This window comes from Bos grunniens, chromosome 24 (assembly GCF_055505025.1).
Source record: "Bos grunniens cultivar Pamir isolate PY7600 chromosome 24, Bosgru_T2T1.0, whole genome shotgun sequence".
NCBI classification, from domain to species: domain Eukaryota; kingdom Metazoa; phylum Chordata; class Mammalia; order Artiodactyla; family Bovidae; genus Bos; species Bos grunniens.
This window is the reverse complement of record NC_141188.1, coordinates 18,075,179-18,093,555: the sequence shown is the minus strand read 5'-3', so window position 1 is coordinate 18,093,555 and position 18,377 is coordinate 18,075,179.

Genomic DNA, 18,377 nt, shown 5'->3' with positions numbered 1-18,377 from the left:
TTTCTGGGGGCTCTGAGCAAGATTTCTTGGAGATGGTGTTCACTCTTCTGGACAAATAAAAGATGGGGAAGTCAACAGATTCTGGTTTGGTGTAGTTTCTTATAAGCGGATGGGCTTCTTTCTAGGCATCAGTGACCAGAGCTGTGGTTTGTAGAGTTACTATATATGGAGAATCCATGTGTAATGATACATGGAAGATAGGTATAGTACTGGACTGGTTACCTATGCACATACGAGAAACCCGATTAATCAAATACAATTTTGAAACCAAAAGCTCTACAGTAGTGTCATTTCCCCATCATATTGAATAGTATAAGAACAATAGTTGAATCTTAGATTCATGAGCATGTGACAGGACTTTTTCAAATAGAAGAGGAAAGTTACATCTATTAAAAGGTTGATTTTATTTCAGATATCTAGTTACCTGGCACCATTAGAGGGACAAAACTTATTTGTTGATGTTCAGTTTCTCAGTCGTGTCCAACTCTTTGCCACCCCATGGACTGTAGCATACCAGGCTTCCCTATCCTTCACCATCTCTTGGAGTTTGCTAAAATTCATGTTCATTGAGTCAGTGATGCCATCCAACCATCTCATTCTCTGGCGTCCCCTTCTCCTCCTGCCTTCAATCTTGCCCAGAATCAGGATCTTTTCTAATGAGTTGGCTCTTTGTATCAGGTGACCAAAGTATTGGAGTTTCAGCTTCAGCATAAGCCCTTCCAATGAATAGTCAGGACTGATTTCCTTTAGGATTGACTGGTTTGATATCCTTACTCTCCAAGGGACTCTCAAGAGTCTTCTCCAACACCAGAATTCAAAAGCATCAATTTTCGGTGCTCAGCTTTCTTTATAGTTCAACTTTCACACCCATACATGACTCCTGGAAAAACCATAGCTTTGACTAGATGGACTTTTGTTGGCAAATGTCTCTGCTTTTTAATATGCTATCTAGGTTGGTCATAACTTTTCTTCCAAGGAGTGTCTTTTAATTCCATGGCTGCAGTCACCATCTGCAGTGATGTTGGAGCTTAAGAAAATAAAATCCATCACTATTTCCATTTTTTCCCCATCTATTTTTCATGAAGCAATGGGACCAGATGCCATGATCTTAGTTTTTTGAATGTTGAGTTTTAAGCCAGTTTTTCCACTCTCTTCTTTCATCTTCATCAAGAGAATCTTCATTTCCTCTTTGCTTTCTGCCATAAGTGTATCATCTACATATGTGAAGTTATTGATATTTCTCCCTGAAATCTTGATTCCAGCTTGTGCTTCATCCAGTCCAGCATTTGGCATGATGTACTGTGCATAGAAGTTAAATATACAGGGTGACAATATACGGCCTTGACATTCTCCTTTCCCAATTTGGAATTAGTTTGTTGTTCCATGTCTGGTTCTAACTGTTGCTCCTTGACCTGCATACAGGTTTCTCTAGAGACAGGTAAAGTGTTCTGGTATTCCCATCTCAAATTTTCCACAGTTTGTTGTGATCCACACAGTCAAAGGTTTTAGTGTAGTCAATGAAGCAGAAATAGATGTTTTTTCTGGAATTCTCTTGCTTTTTCTATGATCCAAAGAAAGTTATGGCATAAAAGAATGTCTACAAGAAATAAATCAAAGAAAATAAACCATGGAGTCATTCTATCCATACTTTTCAAACCTTCCACAATACAAAGATCATGAGCAGATCTTTGGAGCAGATCTCCAAGAAAAAGTCATTGAATGAATTATTAGTAGTTGGAAGAGAAGTGTCATAGCTGAATTGGGAACCCATCAAAAAGCATGGGTTCAGTATTTAGAAAGGGTCCTTCAGTGGATAGAATATAGGGTTTGGATTTTTTTAAATAGGAAAATAAAAACTTTTTCATTAAAATAGCTCCCAACCCTCTCTAGATTTTATAATATTATTAACAAAACAGTATATTTCCTACTCTTTAGAGTCCATACCTCGGAGAAGGCAATAGCAACCCACTCGGTACTCTTGCCTGGAAAATCCCATGGATGGAGGAGCCTGGTAGGCTGCAGTCCATGGGGTTGCTAAGAGTCAGAAAAAACTGAGCGACTTCACTTGCACTTTTCCCTTTCATGCATTGGAGAAGGAAATGGCAACCCACTCCAGTGATCTTACCTGGAAAATCCCAGGGACGGGGGAGTCTGGTGGGATGCCGTCTATGAGGTCACACAGAATAGGACACGACTGAAGCGACTTGGCAGCAGCAGCAGCGGAGTCCATACATTGTGAGGGTATCAAGGTCCAAAGGGGTTAATAATAATAAAAAAAGAAAAGATCTATGAGAAAAACATCTCCTAATTTGGAACGAAGAGAAAATTAGTGGCTGTTGTGGTTGTGAGTCACTGCACACCCTGAGAGAAATGGTCTCAATACGAAGGAGACTTCTTAGTTGTGTTCTTACTTTTTGCTTATATGAGTACACACATACACACATGGCATAAAATCACAGGTGATTCTATCTTTATTTAGTATGTTCACTATTAAGCTAGTCTGGAACAAACCTTAGTCCCTATTGTGATCATCATAAGGCCACAAAAATCTAACACTTACCTACTTAGACAAACCTTTCTATTTTTTTGGTTATTGACTTAGAACTCTAAAAAGATCACCATTATAAACAATGGAGATAGAGGTGCTATGAGATTACTTAATTAGAATACATTTAACAAATCTTCTACTATTAGGCTTTCCTTGGTGTCTTCACAATCTTTTCATTTATATCTGAAACTTGAATGACTCTCTGTCAGTCAATTTTCCACAAAGAAGAGGAAGCAAATTGTTACTCTGGTTTGCTTTTGTTTGTTTGCTTTTTATTTTTATTTTATTGTTTGCTTCATAAGGGTCAGTGTGTGTGTGTGTTTGTGTGTGTGTGTGTGTGTGTGTGTGTGCAAGCCCAAATAGAGTACATCAGGCTGCCCAGAGGTACAAAAGTGAAGTGGCAGGCTGGAGGAAACGTCTTTTAACTTCATGGCTGCAGTCACCATCTGCAGTGATTTTGGAGCCCAAGAAAATAAAATCTGTCATTTCTTCCACTTTTTCCCTTTCTATTTGCCATGAAATGATGGGACCAGATGCTATGATCTTAGTTTTTTTAATGTTGAGTTTCAAGCCAGCTTTTTCACTCTCCACTTTCACCCTTATCAAGTGGTTCTTTAGTTCCTTATCACTTTCTGCCATTAGAGTGATATCATCTGCATATCTGAGATACTTATACATTTGAGAAACTTACAGAAACTTACCAAATATAAAATCTGAGACCATATAATTTATGAATAAGTTATATGCTGTAACTTCATAAGAAAAAGAGAATTAGAAATAACATTCTCAAGAAAATAAAGTTGCATGGTAAGTATTCTTTCATGGATAAATTGCATCTTTATTTTTGTACAGAGAAAGACCAAGTGGGAACATGGAGCAAGGCCAAAATTATTCTTGAAATGATTACCTGTGCCCATCTCAACACATGAAGAAATGAATAACCAGAATTCTCAAGTTCTACACCAGACGTCATGTCAGAAATAATTATCAATTATCTAACTTAAGTAGTGTGAAAAGTATTTCAGTAATATACCCCAAATTATATACATTTAAAAGTTTTTGACAAACACATTTCATTACATATTTATCTTATGTCTATATTTAGACGACACATGGTATGCTCAAAGCTTCTGATAGAATTTTGCTTTCTTACTCACTATAGATATGTGAGAGACTCTTTGCCCACATAGGAAGAAAAGAGAATTTTCCCTGGGTAAATTTGGATATCTTATCTTGGATCTTCTACATCTTTCCATGTCCTACACAGCCTGTGTTCATGAAAGTTTTCCTTGGACATCTAGCACTTTGCTTCAGGATCATCATTACCTCTAGTGAGTTACTGTCAGTCTCAGCTTCCAGGACTGTGGTGCTTCACTTCAGTGAAGTCACTTCAGTCATGTCTGACTCTTTGTGACTCTATGGAGTTTAGCCCACCATTTTCCTCTGTCCACGGGATTCTCCAGGCAAGAATACTGGAGTAAGTTGACATGCCCTCCTCCAGGGCCAGGACTGTGGTAGGTACCTCAGATTGGCTCCATGATTTGTTTATGTAAATACAGTTTCTCTCTCTCCAACTTCAAAGTCCTCGTGTGGCTGTTCTTTGTCATGTCTGATATTATCTTCTGTCCTATGGTCATGAGGAGAATTATATTTTTGGAAAGAATATGTTTTGATTTTACCCCAGTTGAACATTGATTCCCAGTCGTCTATGGAAGACACAGCATCACTTACTTTGCAAACACAACTCCATGTGCTTCCAGAAGCAATATTATGCTATTTGCACACAGTGGTGTCTGCAAGGTTCAAGTTTCACATAGAACTCTAAAAACCCATTTGAAGTTCATTAAGTGGTCAGCCAATCATTTAAATATTTTGAAGCAGTATCTTCCACATCACTAGGTAAGTGAAGGAATAAAGGTCACTAAATTATCAATACTTTGCATATTACCCCTTTGACTTCTCTCCCTTAAATACAAATGATCTTGTACACGCAGACTTCATTTAGTAGGAAAGTCACCTTTGCCTCTATCATCATCCCTCCAGAAGAGCAAATTTGAGACAGAGTGCAGGCTGCCAGACGGCCACTTCCATTACTGTCTCCTCAGGCCACAAGTACAATATATCTATGTAACTAGTTCACGTGTTTATATAAACACTTCACAACACACAATCAATCACTTCTTTCCAGCCAGCACTTTTCTTAGAGAAGCATATGCCCCTGACCTAGTAGAGTCTACATGTAACTCCTTTCTTTCATGAGCTCAGAGTTTAATGGGCCAAGCACAACAATGGCACAGATGAGCAATTTCAAGAGTTCTCATTATAACCAAGATCTGCACGAGAGAGATTCACAGAACTTGTGTCAGAGCACACTCCTGCCTTTAAAGGTATATTTCTTATACAAAGCAATACAAACAACAAAACATTCAATGCCAACAGCCCTCTCCAAAGGTCAAAAGAGGTTACGAGTCTTCTAATAACTGTAAAACTCTGTGTGAGGAGACACTTGCAAGTTTCTATCTTCCAGAATGTTAACTTCAGTAATAGTAAAATCTGTGCAATAAGCTTGACTGCCATCTGTAGTCTGGGAGAGTAAGATCAGAGACTTTATGGGTATAGACATCATTTTAACTAAAATTATATCTAAGTAATATTTTATAGTATTTTATATTTAAAATTTTTCATTTTTCAGTTGTTCTCTATAGGTATGCCACCTCTGCTCTCATTCTTTCTTATTGCTTCCAGATTCATTTATAATTGTTTTCTTTGTTTTAGACTGAAAACAACAAATGAGAGCTGGGATTAGTGAAGTGTGCTTTAGGACCAGGAGGCTCTATCAAGAAATACAATTTGCCCTCTGTAGACACAATATCTGCAGAAACAAAACAAAAAACATTTTTACCGAATCAACACTAACCACAGCGTAGCCTGCATGGGGGAAGCAGACACACATTATCACAACACTAAGGAGCATAAAACCACTGATCCTGCCGTTGCAGAGTTATAAAATCCTGTCTTCTATTTGAAAAATGTTTAATAGTGGACATTTGAATGCCTCTTCTCAAGGAAAGCCTGAGTACCAGGGACTGAATAATTACATCTGGCAAAATATGGGGAATCATCATGTCAGAGAAAGCAGATGGCCTCCCCACCACTCCAATACCCCAAATCCAAACAAGTGCAGTGCATTTTGACAATCTGACAGCTGATGGAGAAAAAGCATTTCACTCAATTTTGAACTGAAACCAAGATCTGAAGATGAACACAGGGTTCTTCCATGAACAGAAGTGTCAGTCCCTTCAGATGTTCTCCACTGAGGTTAAGGGGCTACTACTGGACTGATCACCCAAAGTGCTGCCATATTTTCTGGTACTAAATAGAGCTTAATGAAAAATTCTAAATCAGAGGCAGGACATCACCTTTGTGAGGAGAGTCGCTGGAGGATAATATTTAGAATGGCTGTGAATTCTCTGGTGCCTGAGAAAAGATGCCCTAAAATGTTATTAAAATTACCACCTGGAATACACATCAAATCAAAGGGATAATTCTGTTTCTAAGTTAGTTAAACATATAATGACAGCATATGTGAGACTATTATCAATCATATGCAATTTCTCTTACTTTGCAAACACAATTCCATGTGCCTCCAGAAGCAGTATTATGCCACTTGCCCACAGTGGTGACCGAAAGGTTCAAGTTTCATATGGAACTCTAAAAGTTCCTCTCTTTGACAATTTGTCAACTTCCAAGAGATATTTCTCAGCATTCAAGTAGGAAATTGGAACAATTATCCAGAAAATTTAGAGTAAAATTCTTGCTCCATATGGGGGAAAAAAAAGAAAAAGAAATTAACTGAGGAAAAGACATGGGACTGGGAAATGCAATGCTTGATTGTCCTTCTGGATTTGCCACTTATATTTAAATGCATGTGCTTCCATTCTCTAATACAGAAATGGAAGAAAGATAACCCTAACTACAAATATTGAAATAATGAAAATTAAATGAGAATGTACAACTCTTTAGGAAAAGCACAAAATTACTGTTCAATGTAAAATCTCAGTTAGAATTCTGGGTCCCATTAAATCTTTTACCCATTTCCCAAGCAAAGTCACCTACATCCATGGCTTCAGTCACCACAAACATACTGAGAACTCCTGAGTCCTTTTCTGAGAAATATCTTTCTTAAAGACAAATATCTGACCCCCTACTCTAGAGCCCCACCTTAATCTCATCATGCTTAGCCTTAAACTTGACCTCTAAACCTGCCAGGCCTCTGCAACTCGTACTGAGGATAAAAGACAGATGGAGAGGTTGTTGTTCATATTCAGTTGTTCAGTCATGTTCAACTCTTTGCAACACCATTGACTGCAGCATTCCAGGCCTCCTTGTTCTTTACCATCTCCCAGAGCTTGCTCAAACTCGTGTTCATTGAATCAGTGATGCCATCCAACCATTTAATCCTCTGTCATTCCCTTATCCTGCCTTCAATCTTTCCCAGCACCAGGGTTTTTTCCAGTGAAATGAGGAGGGTGGCCAAAGTTTTGGAGCTTCAGTTTCAGCATCACTCTTTCCAATGAATATTCAGGATTGATTTCCTTTAGGTTTTATCTACTTGCAATCCAAGGGACACTCAAGAGTCTTCTCCAGCACCACATTTCAAAAGCAGATATATCCATCTGAATACAGAGTTCCAAAGAATAGCAAGGAGGGACAAGAAAGCTTTCCTAAGTGAACAATGCAAAGAAATAGAGGAAAACAACAGAGTGGGAAAAATGAGATATCTCTTCAAGAAAATCAGAGATACCAAGGGAAAATTTCACGCAAAGATGGGCACGATAAAGGACAGATGGGGACGAGGGGGTAACTTATCATCATAAACACTAAATTGGTTTCATTGTTTTTTCTGTTTTATTTTATTATCTTCTAAAGGCAACGATTTAACATCACATTTCAGGATAATCTAATTTATGGGAGACAGAGTTGGTAAGGAGACTTTTGGTTATATTGAGCTAAAACATCTTATTCTCAAATAAATAATAGAGAAAAAATGGCTCTATTTTTAATGCAAAATAGTGTCTTCATTCTGGGCTGAGTTGTATAACTGTATATTTGTTGGTTTTCTATTTGTTTGTTTGTTTAACCTTAAAATATTGTTTATTTTATTGGCCCAGTTGCTGTTCCAAGAAGACCTCAAAAACTTACCTCTGTAGAAAGTTGACTCCTGGAATTTAGCAGGATGTTGACAGGAATTGGGGCTCAGTCTGGGCTGGAGACTAGAGCAGACATATTTAATTCAATCCAAACTGTTCATTTTCATGCATTGGAGAAGGAAATGGCAACCCACTCCAGTATTCTTGCCTGGAGAATCCCATGGACAGAGGAGCCTAGTGGGCTGCCATCTATGGGGTCTCACAGAGTCAGACACAACTGAAGTGACTTAGCAGCAAACTGTTCACTAGGGAATCTCACTCCACTTGGGTATAAAATGAAATGATTTTGTTTCTTCTAAACGCTGCTTCAAACTCTGCTATTGTGAACAACTTCCTCCTCTTCCCTACTCTTTTTATCAATGTCCTCAGAAGATTCTATTATTTTCCGTCTAGTTCAGATATTGAAATCAGTAGGTCCATATGGAAAGCTTCAATGCTTATCTGACTTTAAACACTTTCCACTGACATTGCTGGCCAAGGACTGCAAAAGGCGGTGGCACCTCCCCCCCAACCCCAACCAGTGTCCTTTTCCTAAGTTCTAGTGTCCCAAGAATGAGGAACAGATCAAAGAATGAAAAGTGAAAACATACATTCTTTACCTTACTGGGGACGATTTTAATTCTTTCCAACCGATGTCTGCTGCTTTCCTGCCTTCTCTGACCCATCACTGATGACAGCCTCTGTGTAGCCAGTGTTTATAAGCTGCTCACACTCTTTGTGACGGAGGGCCAGGTCACCCTCCCAACCACTCAGGACCCTGCTCAGGCTGGATGCTCCATTTACCTTCAGTTCTCACTTGCTTTTTGCAACTTCGGAGCATTTGCTCAGAGGGCAACTGTGTGAGGGGGGCTTTAGACAAGATGCCTCCAGATTTCACAATGCTCTACAAGTGTCCATCTGACCTAGATTTGTCTTGACTTTGCCAAGCCTATTTGTGTGAGTCAACATTGCCATTTTTTTCTCTGCTTGCACCGTTGTGCTCCAGTTTACTTTTCTACTCCAGTGGGGTGGAAAGATTAGCAATTTGACTTTCTACATAGACATCCAGTCTGGAAAGGAGATCCAGGCTCCGATTATTATCAGAATCTCTCATCTTCACTAGAGATTTTCTTGGGCCTCTCTGCACACAATCCTCATCAGAAGAGTGACCCTTCCCTCATCATGGTGGTCTTTCCCATAGCCTGAGTGGGATGAAGACAGTGGGAGTAGAGATGCAATGTAGTAGGGTCAGTCCTGCTAACTTAATAAACCCTGGAGAAGCTCCTTGCTCAATCATTGGTGGCTCTTTTTTTAGTTCATGTGTATCTTAATACATTTTCATTTTTAGATATATAAAGTACTGACGTCTTATATCAATTCTTTGGAATTAGTGCTTTAATACTTCTTGAGAAACCTGTGTGCAGGTCAGGAAACAACAGTTAAAACTGGACATGGAACAAACAGACTCGATCTAAATATGAAAAGAAGTATGTCAAGGGTTATATTGTCACCCTGCTTTTTTAACTTATATGCAGAGTACATCATGAGAAACTCTGGGCTGGAGGAAGCACAAGCTGGAATCAAGATTGCCAGGAGAAATGTCAATAACCTCAGATATGCAGATGACACCACCCTTATGGCAGAAAGTGAAGAAGAACTAAAGAACCTCTTGATGAAAGTGAAAGAGGAGAGTGAAAAAGTTGGCTTAAAGCTCAACATTCAGAAAACTAACGTCATGGTATCCAGTTCCATCACTTCATAGCAAATAGATGGGGAAACAGTGGAAACAGTGTCAGACTTTATTTTGGGGGGCTCCAAAATCACTGCAGATGGTGATTGCAGCCATGAAATTAAAAGACACTTACTCCTTGAAAGGAAAGTTATGACCAACCTAGACAGCATATTCAAAAGCAGAGACATTACTTTGCCAACAAAGGTTCATCTAGTCAAGGCTATGGTTTTTCCAGTGGTCATGTATGGATGTGAGAAGTGGGCTATAAAGAAAGCTGAGTGCCAAAGAATTGATGCTTTTGAACTGTGGTGTTGGAGAAGACACTTGAGAGTCCCTTGGACTTCAAGGAGATCCAACCAGTCCATCCCAAAGGAGATCAGTCCTGGGTGTTCATTAGAAGGACTGATGTTGAAGCTGAAACTCCAATACTTTGCCACCTGATGCGAAGAGCTGACTCATTTGAAAAGACCCTGATGCTGGGAAAGATTGAGGGCAGGAGGAGAAGGGGACAACAGAGGAAGAGATGGTTGGATGGCATCACCGACTCGATTGACATGGGTTTGGGTGGACTCTGGTAGTTGGTGATGGACAGGGAGGCCTTGCGTGCTGTGGTTCATGGGGTCTCAAAGAGTCTGACATGACTGAGTTACTGAACTAATACCTCTTCAGTTCAGTTCAGTTCAGTCTCTCAGTAGTGTCTGACTCTTTGTGACCCCATGGACTGCAGTACACCAAGCCTCCCTGTTCATCACCAACTCCTGGAATATACTGAAACTCATGTCCATTGAGATAGTGATACCATTTAACCATCTCATCCTCTAGTGTCCCCTTCTTCTCCCACCTTCAATCTTTTCCAGCATGAGGTTCTTTTCAAATGAGTCAGTTCTTCACATCAGGTGGCCAAAGTATTGGAGTTTCAACTCCAGGACTGATTTCTTTTGGGATGGATCTCCTTACCATTCAAGGGACTCTCAAGGGTCTTCTCCAACACCACAGTTCAAAAGTATCAATTCTCTGGCACTCAGCATTCTTTGTATTCCAACTCTCACATCCATACATGACTACTGGAAAAACCATAGCTTTGACTAGATTTTCCTTTGTTGGCCAAGTATTGTCTCTGCTTTTTAACATGCTGTCTACATTGGTCATAACTTTTCTTCCAAGGAGCAAACGTCTTTTAATTTCATGGCTTCAGTCACTATCTGCAGTGATTTTGGAACTCAAAAAATAAAGTCTGTCACTTTTCCATTGTTTCACCATATATTTCCCATCAAGTGATGGGACCAGATGCCATGATCTTAATTTTCTGAATGTTGAGTTTTAAGCCAACTTTTTCACATTCTTCTTTCCCTTTCATCAAGAGGCTCTTTAGTTCTTCTTCACTTTCTGCCATAAGGGTGGTGTTATATCCATATTGGAGGTTATTGATATTTCTCCCAGAAATCTTGATTCCAGCTTGTGCTTCATCCAGCCCAGCATTTCTCATGATGTACTCTGCATATAAGTTAAATAAGCAGGGTGACAATATACAACCTTGACGTACTCCTTTTCCTATTTGGAACCAGTCTGTTGTTCTATGTCCAGTTTTACCTGTTGTTTTCTGACCTGCATACAAATTTCTCAAGAGGCAGGTCAGGTAATCTGGTATTCCCATCACTTGAAGAATTTTCCATAGTTTGTTGTGAATTACACAGTCAAAGGCTTAACTTCCTGCCTCCTCACTAATCCAATTTTCACAAAGCCAGCCAGAAAAAGACCCTGAAATTACACCATAAAGTCCAGAAAAATCAGGGGGTTTCAATATCTCTCTGAGCAATGTTACATTAGTTGTTCTTCTCTCTTATACTCAATTATATCTAATTTCTTTATGTTGTGCACAATACTTTGCCTTGAGGTTTCCCTCAGGGACTAGACTGCACTGTTGCCAGGAGTAGCCCACAGTTATCATCATTTCACCATAGCCATGCCCTCTAGCTACAGTCAACGTGAGTGCTCCTAGGCAACTGGGGATTAATGACCAATGCCTGATTGCCCCCTTTATCATTTGTAAGTTTTCAGGTTAAAGGGCAATCTTTGAGGTGCTTCCCTGTCTTTGTAATTAAGTTTGTTTTACCCCTTTGCCCTTTCATGGCTCTCATCATACTTGAAATTACCTGCTCACTGACTATGTTCTCTGTTCAATTATATGGTTCTGGAGGACAAGGGTCAATCTCATGGCTGTATCTTGTTCACTGATCTGTACTTAGTGCCTAATGCACTTCCCTAACAGCTTCTTATTTATTAAGTGAATTGATAAATGTATGGAGAATGGAAATACTATCATTAATTTTTATTAGATTTAGCAAATGATTTTTCAACCCTTCGTTTGAATCTTCCCTTGGAGCTATCAAGAACCCTGATTCATTTTGATATTTGGCAAAACTAATACAATTATGTAAAGTTTAAAAAAAAAAAAAAAAAGAACCCTATCAATTTCAACCTGTTCCACCTCTATTGATTTATCGGCATATTTTTAGTTTCTATCCATGTCAGGGGCTTCTCTGGTAGCTCATCTGGTAAAGAATCTGCCTGCAATGCAGGAGAACCTGGTTCAATTCCTGGGTCCAGAAGTTCCCCTGGATAAGGCATAGACTACCCACTCTAGTATTCTTGGGTTTCTCCGGTGGCTCAAAGAGTAAAGAATCTACCTGCAATGCAGGAGACCTGGGTTTGATCCCTGGGTTGGAAATATCTCTTGAAGGAGGGCATGGCAACCCACTTCAGTATTCTTGCCTGGAGAACCCCCATGGACAGAGGAGCCTGGTGGGCTACAGTCCATGGGGTCATAAAGAAACATGACTGAGTGACTAAGCACAGCACAGCACATCCATGTCAGAGTTTGTTTGAGATTGCCACCATATCTTCATTTCTATCTGTGCTGGAGAGGTTGGTGAAAATTGCAATTTAAAAACCCACAAAAAAAGGGGCTTTTATATGATTTTAAAGTATGTATCTTTGTATTTTAAAGTATGTATCTTTTTAAATTAGATAGAGCTTTGAATTTCTAATGTGTTATCCATCTTAATTTTAACCTTTCCTACACGGCATTCCTAGGTGCTTCTCCCAGGACAGTTTAAATGGCCAACCCAACATCAACCATTGCTTTCAAAAAACATTTTTAGTTTTAAGATTTTTTTCATGTGCAAGTTTGCTTGGTTTAAAATATTTACTTATAATGAAACAGTTTGTTTTTCTACATGCTTCCAACTTAAAACAATGAAGTTGTAAAAAACATTGAGCATAGGCATGTCTGTACAGAAAGTTTGGCAGTGCTCAACCACCTTCCATCTGGTTCCTATCACATCAGGCTTACCCTCTGGACCCCTGCCACAGATATAACCTCTAGCATAGTCAGTGCAACCTTCCACCATTCTGTTGCGTTTCCCTGCTTGTTGCTCTTCCTCTGGCAGTTTTACTTAGCTAATACCACTATTAATAGTAAAACATCAAACTCTATTACTGGGGAGACACTGAAAGATCAAATACATCAACTCCCTTATTTTACTTATCAAAGACTCAAGTTTCCCAGGAAAATGAGATTCTCCTGTAGTTTGTAAGTAGAAGGAAAGAGATAAGCCTAGACTACAAGGGTATAATTCCACTGTAGAACATGTGCACACTGAGTCAAGCATTTTGAAAGTAATGCAGTGTATTTATCTAATCAAATTGCAGATTAAAAGGGAAGGATATGAACCTTTTTAACATGAATATTCAAACTCAACTGAGTGGTAAATCACCTTTACCAATGCTCACATATAAGCAAACTGAGGATCACAAATGGGAAAATATTCAATTATAAGCGTCTCTTGTAGACAGTGAAACTGGATAATTTCAGGCAAAAACAGACAAAATTAAAAATAACATTTTATTCTACACAAATTATTCCAGGGGAGTCTGTGGTATTTGGGGTTTGATTAACTTGAAAGTGTTCAATTCCCCTGCCCTCACTTGGTCTACAGAGAAGACATCAGAATGCAGCAGCAAGCTTCTCCCCCTGTCTCCCTTGCAGCAGCAGTCCCACAAAGGTAATCATTCCCAAACTGTCAGAGAAATCCCTCCTCCCAGAAATGGTAGCTGGGCGTATTTCTCTGAAGTTTTGTGGAAGTGGTCAGCTGCTGTCACTAAAGATTAACTGGTCTCTGAATAACCAGAAGCATAAATCAAAGTGGGAGCAGAAAAGACAGATCCTCCCCACCAAGTCTACGAAAGAAAGGGAAATGTGTCCTGTAACCTTCTTTCATCTTCTCAGCCACACCCTCACGTAGAGAGTCAGTTGCATTAGCACAGCCATCTTCAAAGGCAAAGGACAGCAAAGCAAGAGATGGGGGGAAAAAAAGAAAAAAAAAAATCTAATGACTAATTGGCAAACCATCTGTCTATATGTATTATCTCCCTATGTTACCTTCACAATTTTCCTTTTTAAGTTCTCATTGATCTAAGCCCAAAGACATTAAAGCAGATAATATATTCTGGTCTGCTCATCAGCAGAGTTATACTAGAGTATCTGGAATGGGAGGGCTGGTAGCTCAAAACCAAAAGCATGGTTTATCAATAAAGAAAACTGCAGCTCTAAATGTAGGCAACTTGGCCAGGATCCTGTCGCTTCTTGGAAAGAGAGCCAGGACCAGAAATGCCATATTCTGATTTCTTACTCATTTAGCATTCTTGCTAGGATATTATTTCATTAAAAAAAAAGTATCCTCCCTTTACTGTATGTTAGTTTATGTCTTTTATAGCTGCCTTCCTAAGTTAGAGTGAAAGTCTTAGTTTTTATCTTCTTCTATCAAAACTTGCAATGGGAAAATGCTTTATATCTGTCTTTTGCCACTTAAGATAAATGAGAATCACTGCACCACCTTCCCTGAGGGTATGTTCATGTTCAGACATATATTCTGAGTTGTGAGATGGAAGATTTTTGTCCCTGTTAAAGGCTTGGCATCTGGGGAGATTGTGAGAAGGAGAAGGCTCTTTTTAGTCACTCTCATATCTGAGTTACTGATATTTGCTACTAGGAATACAAAATGCACCCATCATGCCACCTTCCAGGATATTATGTGGGGAATTTGTTAATAACTGTAAGGTGAGGAAACTCAGTTTCATAAGGTGGTAACCTCCTGGAAAAAATCTCTCCAGTTCAAAGCAATGTTCTCCAGTGCAATGTGGAGTATTCCTACTTTCCCAGAAGAGACAGTAAATGGTTTGAGTTTTTTTTTTTTTTATTCTCTTTTTTAAAATCAGAAGAAATGTATCTTCAGTGTCATTGTTGCTGTCTCCATTTCAGGGTCTCTCTACTCTGCCTCAGACCTCCTGGGGACTCAGAAGAGGCAACATCTGTTTGTCTGTTTCTGCTCCCTTTCGCAGAACCTGCTAAATAAGAAAGAAGCTAAATGTTTAATGTTCCCGAAGCTCTGTGTGTGAAACGATGATATTGGGTTGCAATTGAAGAAGAGTTTTAAGACAGGCAATTTTATCCCAACTCACATAATGCATGCCAAAGTGTGAGGCTGTTACAGAATCGCATCTGAGATTGTGAGCTGCATAATACCGCAATAGTATTTGAATATTATCAGATTGTCAATGGCAGAAATGCGCTATTAAGTGTTTGTGAGGAGTGAATTATGCCCTATTATATCTCAGAGGCCCTGAGAGCAGTGGAAGCAGCCGGGGAATGACGGGTTTCTTTGATTTATTAGCAGGGTTAGTTGACTGGGATTATGCTTAATTTTATGTGCAGAATGATCAACAGTTTAGAGGCTCTACTCCAAAGAGGACACACACAGCGAGGAGTGACAATGTCGCATGTCTCCCCTCCCGCCTGTTACAGCACCTGAAACATCTGGCACTATTTGGCTTTCTTTAGAAGGAAGTAAGAAAACTAGATAAATCTATCAAGAATGGAAACAAATCTACACAAACGGGCAAGAGAGTTTGGGGAAAGCTGGAGAGGTGGAAAAAGAAAGCGCAAGAGGAATAGGATCTCAGACTGTAAATACCTTCGAGGTAGCAGTGTAAATGAAGGGTAGAAATTATTCACAGGCTCAGACGATGGCAGGAGTAGGTGCAATGGCCTGAAGCTAAGAAAGAAAAGCTTGGACCAGATAATAAGAAAAGTTTATGGGAGTAAGAGTGACAGGGCTGAGAAAAGGACTCTCAAGAGTCACTGCAGATAAAACATTAGCAGGACTGATGTAGTGCAGAAAGCAGAATGTATGTAACAGGTGGAACATGGAGCTCTTGTTTCTGGAGATATTGACAAAGGAATAAGTACAACAATTTCCTCCCATTGAATTCAGTTTTGCCAATTTTTATTATAAAATTTTCATTTTTATGTGACAACATCATATTTGAGAAGCCAAACCTTCAATTAGATTGTCAGTCATGTAGAAGGTCAGAAACAATGAACACAATGACTTTTCTTTATTCTACAAATATCTTCACTCTTGATTTTGAAACTCTGATGTAGGGACTGCATAAGTTAAAGTACAGTGACATGTTGGAGACAGCTTATTGCAGGAGATGAGCTTGAAAGGGAGGAGAATTTAGGGCGTATTTTTCATAATTTCCTCATTATTTGTAACACAATTATTCTAAGAAAGGATTTGTCTTGGTAGCTGAGGATTTAAACAAGGAGAAGGCAAGAAGATTATTGTTCTGGCAGGGCATGCCTCATGGATTTTTCAATTGTCTCTCAACTGAATCCAGCAGGAAATGACAATGTTTATAGTCAAGCAGCCCCTATCAGGTTGCTGGGCTTGAAATAGCTAGCTCTCAAGAGCTGATGGTTGTTCTCATCCCACAGTTAGAAGGACTGTATCAACAATTGTTAACACAAAAATTCCAGAGAGGTAGGCATATCAGTATTTAGAATGTTACACCTAATTTCTACTTTAACTTATATGCAGAGTACATCATGAGAAATGCTGGGATGGATGAAACACAAGCTGAAATCAAAATTACTGAAAAAACATTAATAACCTCAGATAAGCAGATGACAGCACCCTTATGGCAGAAAGTGAAGAAGAACTAAAGAGCCTCTTGATGAAAGTGAAAGGGGAGAGTGAAAAATCTGGCTTAAAACTCAACTTAAAGATCAACTCAACTTAAGATCATGACATCCAGTCTTATCACTTCATGGCAAATAGATGTGGATATGATAGAAACAGTGACAGACTTTATTTTCATGGGCTCCAAAATCACTGCAGATGGTGACTGCAACCATGAAATTAAAAGACACCCGCTCCTTGGAAGAAAAGCTACGATCAACCTAGACAGCATATTAAAAATCAAAGACATCACTTTGCTGACAAAGTTTCATATAGTCAGAGCTATTGTTTATCCAGTAGTCATGTATGGATGTGAGAGTTGGACCATAAAGAAAGTTGAGTGCTGAAGAATTGATGCTTTTGAACTGTGGTGTTGGAGAAGACTCTTGAGAGTCCCTTGGATGGCAAAGAGATTCAACCAGTCCATCCTAAAGGAGATCAGTCCTGAATATTCATTGGAAGCACTGATGCTGAAGCTGAAGCTCCAATACTTTGGCCACCTGATGTGAAGAACTGACTCATTGAAAAAGACCCTGCTGCTGGGAAAGATTGAAGGTGGGAGAAGAAGGGGATGACAGAGGATGGGATGGCTAGATGGCATCACTACTTGATGGACATGAGTTTGAGTAAACTCTGGGAGTTGGTGAGGGACAGGGAAGCCTGATGTGTTGCGGTCCATGGGATCGCAAAGAATTGGACACAAGTGAGAAACTGAACTGAACTGGACTACTTTACAAATTCAAGAGGGCAGATGGCACACACAGGACAGCATCTCTTTCCATCACCAATCCACAGTACCATTAGAAAATGAAATAATAGCCAGAATGAAGGAGCACTTCCACTGGATGAGTAATTTCTAAAATATGGAAAGCAGCCTGAGGCAGACTACACAGTGCAATGGAAAGTTAAAATGGCTCTAACAATGGCATGGTATCAGGAGCAGGGAAAGACTGAAGCAATTGCAGGGGAATTAGTTTAAGTGGCACAGGTGGGATTTGCTGCATCTCTCCTGACCCTCAAATCTTTGGATTAGCACTGAACAACAGTGGTCCCTTGGCCCAGACAATCATAATGAATGTGAGCACTCATGGTAGAGAACACGGTAATGACTTGAACAGCTGCTAAAGCTCAGGATGAGTAGGGTAACCCCACACCTGGAATGTTTCTGCCTCACTTTCATTAAAACTTTATCCAGACATTGATATAAGCCACAGTGGTATGACTTGGCCTGTAGGTCAAGAAGTCTGTGCAGATACAACATTACCAAAAAGGTAATGACGGATCCTAAATCAAAACACACGACCAGGCATAAACAAATAAAGACATAACCAAGCATAACTAAATATCTGGAGAGTGCCACATCATGAAAAAAAGACACAAAAGACAGCAAAACTCAGGGAAACAGTGAGAAAAATAGGCAAGATATTAGACTAAATATTATTAATATCTTATATATCCTCTGAAATGCAAGAAGATATTGCGATTACTTTTTTGAGATTCAACTTGAAAATTGGAAATTGAACATTTAGTTCTTGAAGAAAAATGTGAATAGGAAAGTTGAAGTGTGGACTATTCAAATGCTAAAGGATAATTGTGTTTTTTGGTGGGAAAGTGGAATTGAAGAGTTCCCCAACTCTTGTGGAGTATAAAAGCAGAAATATATTAATATCTATGTGTGGAGCAAACATGTAGATATATGCAAACAAAGTTTGAGAAAGTTATCATAGGACAATGAAGGGGAAAAGAGGTAAATACAAAATTTCAAATATTCCCATGAATAAAAAATATATAGCTTTCTAGATTGAAAGAGCCCATATTCATTACAT